The sequence below is a fragment of the Giraffa tippelskirchi genome, chromosome 13 (assembly GCF_054371585.1).
Source record: "Giraffa tippelskirchi isolate mGirTip1 chromosome 13, T2T-mGirTip1v1.2.pri, whole genome shotgun sequence".
In the NCBI taxonomy this organism is placed as follows: Eukaryota; Metazoa; Chordata; class Mammalia; order Artiodactyla; family Giraffidae; genus Giraffa; species Giraffa tippelskirchi.
The window spans coordinates 89,844,446-89,853,821 of record NC_137287.1 but is presented as its reverse complement, the minus strand read 5'-3'; the positions used below and the strand labels follow the sequence as shown (position 1 = coordinate 89,853,821).

Genomic DNA, 9,376 nt, shown 5'->3' with positions numbered 1-9,376 from the left:
CAGCATCAGTTCTTCCAATGAATATTCAGCAATGATTTCCTTTAGGATGGACTGGTTGGGTCTCCCTGCAGTTCAAGGGACTCTCAAGAGTCTTCTCCAACACCAGAGTTCAAAAGCATCGGTTCTTCAGCGCTGAACTTTCTTTATAGTCCAACTCTCACATCCATACATGACTACTAGAAAAACCATAGCTTTGACTAGATGGACCTTTGTTGGCAAAGTAATGTATTTTAAGTTACCTAGGGTGATATACATATTTCTGAGTCTCCATAAATGAAAACACCAAGTCTCATTCAAATGGACTTATTTCACTTCAATGGTTTATAGTACTGTGATAACACAGAATAATAATTTGTATCCACTAATTTCTGTATAATGTACTGTTCATCTGCATACCTGAAGATTTTCCATAGTTATTCTCTATATTACACTTAAGACTATGTCCTCCAAAAGCATGCATTCAGTATTCATGCATTACATACAGTGTTCATGTAATTCAACCTTTGAAGCAAAACAGAAACATGAAATGAAATTTTAAAGAAATAAAAGCAAGTCTTTCAGGAGCATATGCATGAACTTATTATTGCTATATACTAGCAAGCCAGACGGAGAAGGCAATGGTACCCCACTCCAGTACTCTTGCCTGGAAAATCCCATGGACAGAGGAGCCTGGTAGGCTGCAGTCCATGGGGTCGAGAAGAGTCAGACACGACTGAGCGACTTCACTTTCACTTTTCACTTTCATGCATTGGAGGAGGAAATGGCAACCCACTCCAGTGTTCTTGCCTGGAGAATCCCAGGGACGGGGGAGCCTGGTGGGCTGCAGTCCATGGGGTCGCACAGAGTCGGACACGACTGAAGCAACTTAGCAGCAGCAGCAGCAGCAGCAAGCCAGAAACACTCTGAGATGGGAATTTAGCAGGCGAACCCAAACTCTATATAACTGTGAAGCCACTCGCTCTAAACTGGCCTTAAAAAATCTGAATTCATCCTCATTATATGAGGAAAGTAGAGAAAAGGATATTAGAAGAAACTCCTTATAAAGTATAAAAGTTGTAACTCTAATGGGCATATTTTAAAATAAGTCTATAGTTTTGACACATTAGAGTAATAACATTTTATATAGTCGAATTTATCACTCTTTTCTGATAAAAATAATTGGTTTAGAGCTTAGGATATCACTTATTGGCCTTTTGGTTAAGATCAGCTGCAGAGCTTCATATGTTTCTCTCCACATTAATCTTACTAACATTCATCTATATTTTCTTCTACCTTTAGAATAATCATTTTCAGTTTCTACAGTTGTATTATTCAAGTCATCTGGATTATTTTAAAGTATGGTGTATAAGGTATTGATATGATTTGATTTCGTTTTTTAAAGAAACAAAAATTCCACACCAATTTGTTGAGTAACCCATGCCCTCTCTATTTACATGATATTTCTTAAAGCAGAATCTGGAAAAAGTGATATGTTGATCAAGTTAGATGTTACTTAAGTGCCAGGTGTTAGCCAGGGTTGGGGAAGAACTAGGAGGGTTGTGTGGGTCCTTCTTTGGGTAGTGCTAAGTCCAAAATCACTGCAGATGGTGACTGCAGCCATGAAAGTAAAAGACGCTTGCTCCCTGGAAGAAAAGCTATGACAAACCTAGACAGTGGATTAAAAAGCAGAGACATTACTTTGCTGACAAAGTTCCGTCTAGTCAAAGTTTTGGTTTTTCTGGTAGTCATGTACAGATGTTAAAGTTGGACCATAAAGAAGGCTAAAAGCCAAAGAATTGATGCTTTCGAACTGTGGTATTGGAGAAGACTTGAAAGTTCCGTTGGACTGGAAGGAGATCAAACCAGTCAATTCTACAGGAAATCAGTCCTGAATATTCATTTGAAGGACTGATGCTGAAGCTGAAGCTCCAATACTTTGACCACCTGATGCAAAGAACTGACTCATTGGAAAAGACCCTGATGCTGGGAAAGATTGAAGGAGGGAGGAGAAGGGGACGACAGAGGATGAGATGGTTGGATGGCATCATTGACTCGATGGACATGAGTTTGCGCAAACTCCGGGAGATGAGGAAGGACAGGGAAGCATGGTGTGCTGCAGTCCATGGGGTCACAAAGAGTTGGACACGACTGAGCAACTGAACAACAACAAAGTCTCTGAGACATTGGCAGGTTGGTGTAAACCATTCCTCACAGCCCACTACTCTCCCTTTCTCTCCTCTCCTTGACACCTCTGTTCCTTGCCCTCTTTTTGCAGTTTGGCAGATAAATTCATAGTATAACCTAAGGTGCATGGAAATAATCCTTTGAGTCTTCTGGGCCTCTCCCTAGCTCCCAATCCCAAACCAGCTGTCCGCAACCATCTCCCCTGCCTATTATTTATTCAGCTGGGAGGAAAATAAGGTAAATAAAACTGTTCTGAAGGGAAAATAGGGCAAAGGGTTAAATACTAGGCAAAACCACAGAAGAATAAGAGATAATATCTAGGTACGAAAATAAAAATGATGGCTAAAAATTTAATGGGAGAAAAATGTGCAGTTAGGGTTAGTGATCTCTCTCCTAAAATGTAAGTTTTCTTTTACACATATGTGATGTCTTACTTGAGTGGCCTCTGTGAAATACGTGGGAACATGCAGTCCTCTATTTTATAGATGACTTTCAAAGAAAGATGATTTACTTAAAGCTATTCATCGTTAGAATTCCTGGTCCCACATTCAAAGGCATGGCTTGATTTTTTTCTGACATCTTTAACTCCTCTGCTCGATTTTATTGGCATATATTTATCTGTACAATTAAAATCAGTTACAATTATTTTGTAATGTCCCTTGAGATAACGAAAAACTCTCTGAAATGTATCAGAACCAGGGCCTATGAAAGACCATGTTTCTTACAACTCCCTTTCTAAATTCTAACTTAGCCCTAGAGACCAGCTATGAAAGATTGATGAACTTGATTAGACTCCAACATTTCTTGGACAAGAGTCTTCCAGCGATTTTCGGGTATATATGTCCAAAGAGAATCAGAGTAGGAAGTTTTGGTTGGTAGGTCTTCCTTCCAAACTCTCATGGACAAAGATCATTAGAGAAAATACTGTGAAATCTATAAAAGTGTGCTTATCACTGAGACTTTCTTAACCCACATATTGCGATCTCCTCAGGTTGGATCTAGAATTACAAACTAAGAAAGATAACCTCCTTCTTACGCAAACTGGTAGTGTTTTTGCCGAAACGACAATGCTTGCTCCCGTCCTTTCTTAAGACCTGTTTGTGTACACACGGAATGAAGAATTCAGCATGTTCCTGCAATACGTTTAGTTAACAGATTCTAAAGGGTATTAACATCCTTTTGCCGATCTCGCCGATTCAGGACTCGCTGCTTTTCCAACCCTGTGCCCTCCGGGCCGCCCAGGGCCGGCGCCTGCAGCGCCCGAGGCCGCGGCCCGCGCGGGCAATGCTCCGGGCGCCGGATCTTTGTGCGCCCCGCGCCCGGCTCCGCGCGCCCGCACGTACGTAGCTTTCACGTGCGTGTGGACTCGAGGTGCCTGTGTGGGTCTGTAGGAATATGCTCGGATTAGGGAGAGGCGCGGAGCACAGGACGGCGGGAAGGTGGGTGTGGGCGTGTGGGCAGCCCGCCGGGAGGGAGCCCGCGCGGAGTCCCAGCCCGCGGCCGGCGGCGGCCACACAATAAAGCCCGAGGGCGGCGGCGGGCGGTGGGAGGCCGAGCCGGCGGGCGGCCGCCCCGCTCAGCCCGCCGTGTGAGCGGCGCCGCGGCCCCGCAGGACGCGAACTTTCCCGGCGGCGGCGGCGCCGCAACTCCGCGCCGGGCCCGGCCCGCCGCTCGGCGAGGAGACCTCGTAAGTGCGGCGGCGGGGCCTCCGCGCCGCCTCGCCGGGTGCTCGCGAGTTTCTGTGGTGGAAGCTTGTAAACATGGCGCCCCTGAGGCGCGGGGTCCAGGCGGGCGGCGGGGGGAGGAGGCCCGGCCGGGGCGGGGAGGAGGGGAGGCCGGGGCGGGGAGCCGGGCCCGAAGACCGCAGCCCCCCCGCCCCGCGCCCCGCCGGCCCGGCCCGGAGGAGGCGGCGCGGACGGCGGGCCGGCGCGGAGGGGCAGGGCCTGGCGCGGCGGCGGCGAGCACCGGAGCATAATGGTGGGGACGCTCGGCCTCGGCGGGGGTGCGGGCGCGGGCGGGGCGCGGACGGGTGTCCGAGGCGGGGGCTTTGTGAGGCCCGGCCCGGCCGCAGCCTTTCGGGCCGCGGGCGTCAGCGCCGCTCGCCTCCGGCCCGCGGAGCTTTGTTCGCGCCGGGCCGGGCCTGCTGGGCCAACCTTGGCCGGCGGGGGAGGCGGGCCCGCCGCCGGGGGAGGCCCCGCAGGAGCAGGGAAGCGCGGGGCCTGCGCGGGCCGCGGAGCCGGGGAGTCGCGTGAGCGCCGCCCGCTAGGCCGGTCCTCCTTGCGCGTCCAGGCCTCTGGGCCACGGTCCGGGTCGGAGTCCGCCGGGACACGGCCCTGTGAGTGTCTGGGGTGGGTAGGGTGGGCTGGGGGCGTCCGCAGCGGCAGGACAGGGTGGTCGGTCCGCAAGGGCCCAGGCGACGCTCGGCCCCCCGGGTCCGGGAACCAGGCGGCAGCGAGGCCTCCGCCTCCTCCGCAGACCTCCCGTGCGCTGCACCGCCTGCGTGTCCACCGCCCGTCCTGCCCGGCGTCAGGAGGGGAGCTGCTAGGCTGCGGCCCGCTGGTCCGGGCCCCAGCTTCCGCGTGGACCGTACCCTCATGCGTTTCTGGCCCAGTAGTGCCCGGTGTTTGTACGGTGCGGGCGTGAGAGCCAGTGTCCATGGTGCTCGGTGTTACAGATCGTGTGGGCAGGCTGCCCGGTGTGTCCGTGGTGCTGGTGTGCGCCTGCTGTTACATACGTGGGAGCCTGCATGATACCTGGTGAGTGTGTGGTGCCCAGTGGGCACCTGGTGCTTGGTGTGACATGTGGTAGGGACATGCTACCCGGTGGAGTTACGGTGCCGGGTGACACACCAGGTGTGTGCATGATACCTGGTGTGGGCATGTGATACCCGCGGTCACACAGTGTGTGTTCATGGTGCTTCGTGTGCTCCTGTGGGATGTGGGCCCAGTACAGGGTCCTGTTGAACTCAGAGCCGGCACCCTGTTGAGGGATGGAAGAAATACTTGGGTCAGACTTTGAGAGGCCCAGGCAGGGCCCTCTGAGATTTAGGTCCTGGGTCCTCTGGTCTGCTCACCCAGGTGTGCTGCATCCTACAGTAAGCAGAGTCCTGTGGAAGTAAGAGACTGGTTAAAAATAATTGTCTGTTTATGTATTCAAAGGCAGAAAGTAAAACCTTTGTTTTCTTTCAGACTGAGAAATGTAGGAGTTGTAGCTTAGTGATTATGGGATGCATAAACTTTTCAGGTTTTGGGGTCCTTGATTCTCATTGATGGTTTAAAGCTATCAAGGAAATCGTTTTAGCTGTGCTTAAAAAGTTTGAGTGCTTTTTGGTAAGCAGAGTCACCTGTGTGACTTTTCTGAATTCTAATTTGTATAAGCAGGAGATGAAATGTGAATTTTGTTCTAGCATGTTATTTTCCTTGTCTTTAGCATTGGTTACAGTCATTATTTTGGTGGACTGTCCTTTATAGATGGCCAAGTTAGAAAATTAGAGGTCAGAAAATATGATTATGACAGACTCAAAATATTTTTCTTGCTTAACTCAATGCATGATTAACAGAGGATCTCTGTTGTTTTTGTGGTACTTTTCCCGTTTATATGTTGTTTTCCCACTTATATGTTATATGAAAACAGAATCTCCCTTTTACATTTTGTAATTGGGCAATTTATTTTTTCAGTTACCTGTTGCAAGGTACTTAAATAAACATACATGTAAATGCTCCTAGCTTTACAAAGAAAAATCAATAAAATGTTATCCTTATTTCATATGCAGTATTCCTAGGATATCATTATGTTGATACTTTGAATGCATGTCATGTTGCATGTTTCAGTGAACTGCCCTGTGTGTGTTCGCACTTTCACCCTTTTGTAATTGTACCCTCTTTTCCTTTAAGGGTTGTTCAGATAGTGTGTAAGAGAGATGTTCATACCCTTTGGCATACTTCAATTGAGATACTAATTGAATGTAATTAAGAATTTTAGCATTCATAATAAAGTATGGAATGCTGTCCTACTGTTGCCTAAAGCCCTAAACCTTTGATGGCAGATTTTGTTTACCTACCTCTGTGACAAATCGCTTCAGTTGTGTCTGACTCTTTGGGACACCATGGACTGTAGCCCTCCAGGCTTCTCTGTCCATGAGGATTCTCCAGGCAAGAACACTGTAGTGGGTTGCCATGCCCTTCTCCAACCACCCTTCAGTTGAAAAGCAGAGAGGCTGTGTCTGGAAAGAGGAAAATGTTAAGGAGAAGAGTCAGGCTTGAAAAAACAGTTTCACTGTTTGAAAACCTTAACTTGGACTCAATAGTGAATTTTTTTTACAGGTTGATTAGATTTGTTGGTAATTGATTAGAGGTAGTATACCAGCAGAGTTTGAGGCTGGTGGCTTGGGTCTGAATCTCACCTCTGTCATTTACTAGCAAAGTGACCTTGGACGAATTATTTAAATTTGCCTTGCCTGGTCTCAGTTTCCCCATCTGAAAGAGTTTAATTGGTAGCACTATTTCTTATGTGCTGACTTTCAGTTACTTTCTTTCAGTGGTATTGTCAGAAGTTCAAAAAGTTTAAATCTGCTTTGGTACAGTGTGGTCTGTCCTCCTTTGGTCTTGAGTTTTGAAATGTTTTGGTATCCACAGGTTTGTTACATAACCGAGTACCATGATAAAAATAGGTATCATATATTGTATGTTTACTAAGTCTCAACCATTTCACAAAGTTTTTTATGTATACTATCCCACTTTTAAAAATCATACATATGATCATCTTAAAAGCATGGCAGTCTTCCTTTTAATTGTGTTAGGTCCGACCTCCTTGTAGCACCTCCAAACCCCTCAACACGTATACATACTCTCTCTCATAAGAAGTGAATGAAGTAGTAGTTGAGAGAATATAATCTATGTAACATAAAAGTTTGAGAATCTCTGTGATTAGAGTTGAAATGATAGAAATGAACATAATGGAGGGAGATAAAATTCAAATCTGAATACCCAGCAGTATGATGTAATAATTCACATGTAATGTCTTAAACATATGTACTCCCGTAAGATTTTTTTATGTGCATGTGTGTGCCTGCTATTACTGATTTTCCAGTTAGAAAATTCTTGAAAAGCTATTTATAGGCATACCTCAGAGATACTGTGGGTTTTGCTCTAGACCACCACAGTAAAGCAGATACAATAAAACGAGTCATGAGTTTTTTGGTTTCCCAATATATATATTTAAAAGTTATGTTGAGACTATACTGTAGTCTATTACGTGTACAATAGCATTATGTCTAAAAAATGAACATACCTTAATTTAAAAATACTTTATTGTTAAAAAATGCTACCCATTATCTGAGCCTTTAGCGAGTTTTAGTAGTAGCATCAAAGATCACTGATCACAGATCACACTAACAAATATAGTAATAATGAAAAAGCTTAAAATGTTGCAATAATTACTGAACTATGACAGAGAAACAGAGAGAATGAATGCTGTTGGAAAAATGGTACCAATAGACTTGGTCAATGCAGGATTGCCATGAACCTTCAGTTTGTAAAAACGGTATTTGTGAGGGGCTACAGGGTAAAGTGCAATAAAACAAGGTATGCCTGTAGTTTGTATTATGAAAATACTATACAATATTTGATACTAAAATTACTTACAAATGCAAATAAGTAGTATGAAAAATTAAATAAAATATTTATTTGGAAATTAAGAAAATATTTATAGAGCATTATGTATTTAGTAGGCAAATTTAGCAAATTGTTAGGCTTAGATACTCAACTCAATTTTACAAATCTAATTTCTGTACAACTAGTAAATATTTAGACATTTAGCTAATCTTTCATTGTATTTTGGGAGCATGCTTTCTATTCAGTCATTACATAAATGGCTAATATTTGCCTAACTTTATGTGAAATTAAAGAAACATGAATAGAAATGACAATGGAATACTGTTATAATAGGATTTTTAAGGGATCATATGGATTCATCTGTTCTTTAGAGATGAGAGGAATATGTTGAGCAGATTACCCTGTGTTCTTATATAGTAGTTGGAAAAATGTGTGTTGCTAAAAACTTATGCACAGTATTTCCTTTTTTGTAAACTGAGTAACGTTTAAGTCTAGTAAACTAATTTTAAATAACTGCTTTTATAAAGTTAGTTGTTTTGTAAGATCACATTAAAATATATTGACATTACTTATAATAGGTAGAATATGTTTTAATATCTTGCCTTAATTTGTTCATTCACATTGGTATCTATTGAGACTGCTTTATACTTGACACTTGGTAACAAATTACTGAAGCAAGTGCAATAAAGTATAACAGAAGAAATTAAGTACAGGTGCTATGGAACCATGTATGTGAGTTAAGGTATGTTGTATTGGAGCTGAAATTACTTTTGAGGTCTTAACACTGATTTCAGATTCATTCTGATTTGTAACTTTGTGACTTTTATTAGGTACTTAATGATTTTTAAAAGCAACTTTGTTATGGTTAGTAATTTTTTTATTCTTTTGTTATTATCTAAGCATTTAAATGAACGGTAGACCCACTTAAAATCTTTAAGTCTTTTTGTAATTTGACCTCCTTGTAATTTGACCTCCTCCTATGCTAAGTAAACTTAAAATTTAATGAAAGATGACATCTTTCCTATCCATTTATCATGTAAACAAAAGAAAGATACATACAAATATTTAGAAGTGTATTGAGAGCTTGTTGTGCAATGCTGTGCTTGATTGCTCAGTTGTTTCCGATTCTTTGCAACTCCACAGACTGTGGCCCACCAGGCTCCTCTGTCAATGGAGTTCTTCAGGTGAGAATATTGGAGTGAGTAGCCATTCCCTTCGCCCAGAGGATCATCCCAAGCCAGGGATTGAACCCAGGTCTCCCGCATTACAGGTGGATTCTTGACCATCTGAGTCACTAGGGGCTAACTTTATCGCTAAAGTTTTCGTCTTGCGTTACACGGGGCAGTCATTGTCTCAAGGAATCTTCTACTGTTCCCGTTGCTGGATAAGTTCACTTTGGCTTCAAATAGCTAATTTCTTATTTTTAATAACTCTTTATTTTATATTGGAATATAGCTAATAACACTGTTGTGATAGTTCAGGTGGTCAGCAAAGGGACTCAGCCATACATACACAGGTGTCCATTCTCTCCCAAGCTCCCCTCCCATCCAGGCTGCCACACTGGACAGTTTGCTGTTCCATACAGTAGGACCTTGTTGGTT

The 9,376-nt window shown here is 44.2% G+C and overlaps 1 protein-coding gene across 50 annotated transcripts in view; it reads left to right on the top strand.

Annotated features, from left to right (window-relative positions):
• The first annotated feature begins 3,199 nt into the window (after positions 1-3,199).
• ZMYND11 (zinc finger MYND-type containing 11) overlaps positions 3,200-9,376 on the top strand; it is a 74,791-nt gene continuing 68,614 nt past the window's right edge. For 14 of the 50 annotated variants that reach the window (XM_081560731.1, XM_081560726.1, XM_081560712.1 and 11 more), the window contains exon 1: positions 3,493-3,602. The gene's annotated coding sequence lies outside the window, so the exon portion shown is untranslated. Of the gene's footprint in view, positions 3,329-3,492; positions 3,851-4,052; positions 4,499-9,376 lie in introns of those variants that run through there. The other 36 variants (XM_081560732.1, XM_081560725.1, XM_081560711.1 and 33 more) reach the window with 6 other exon arrangements.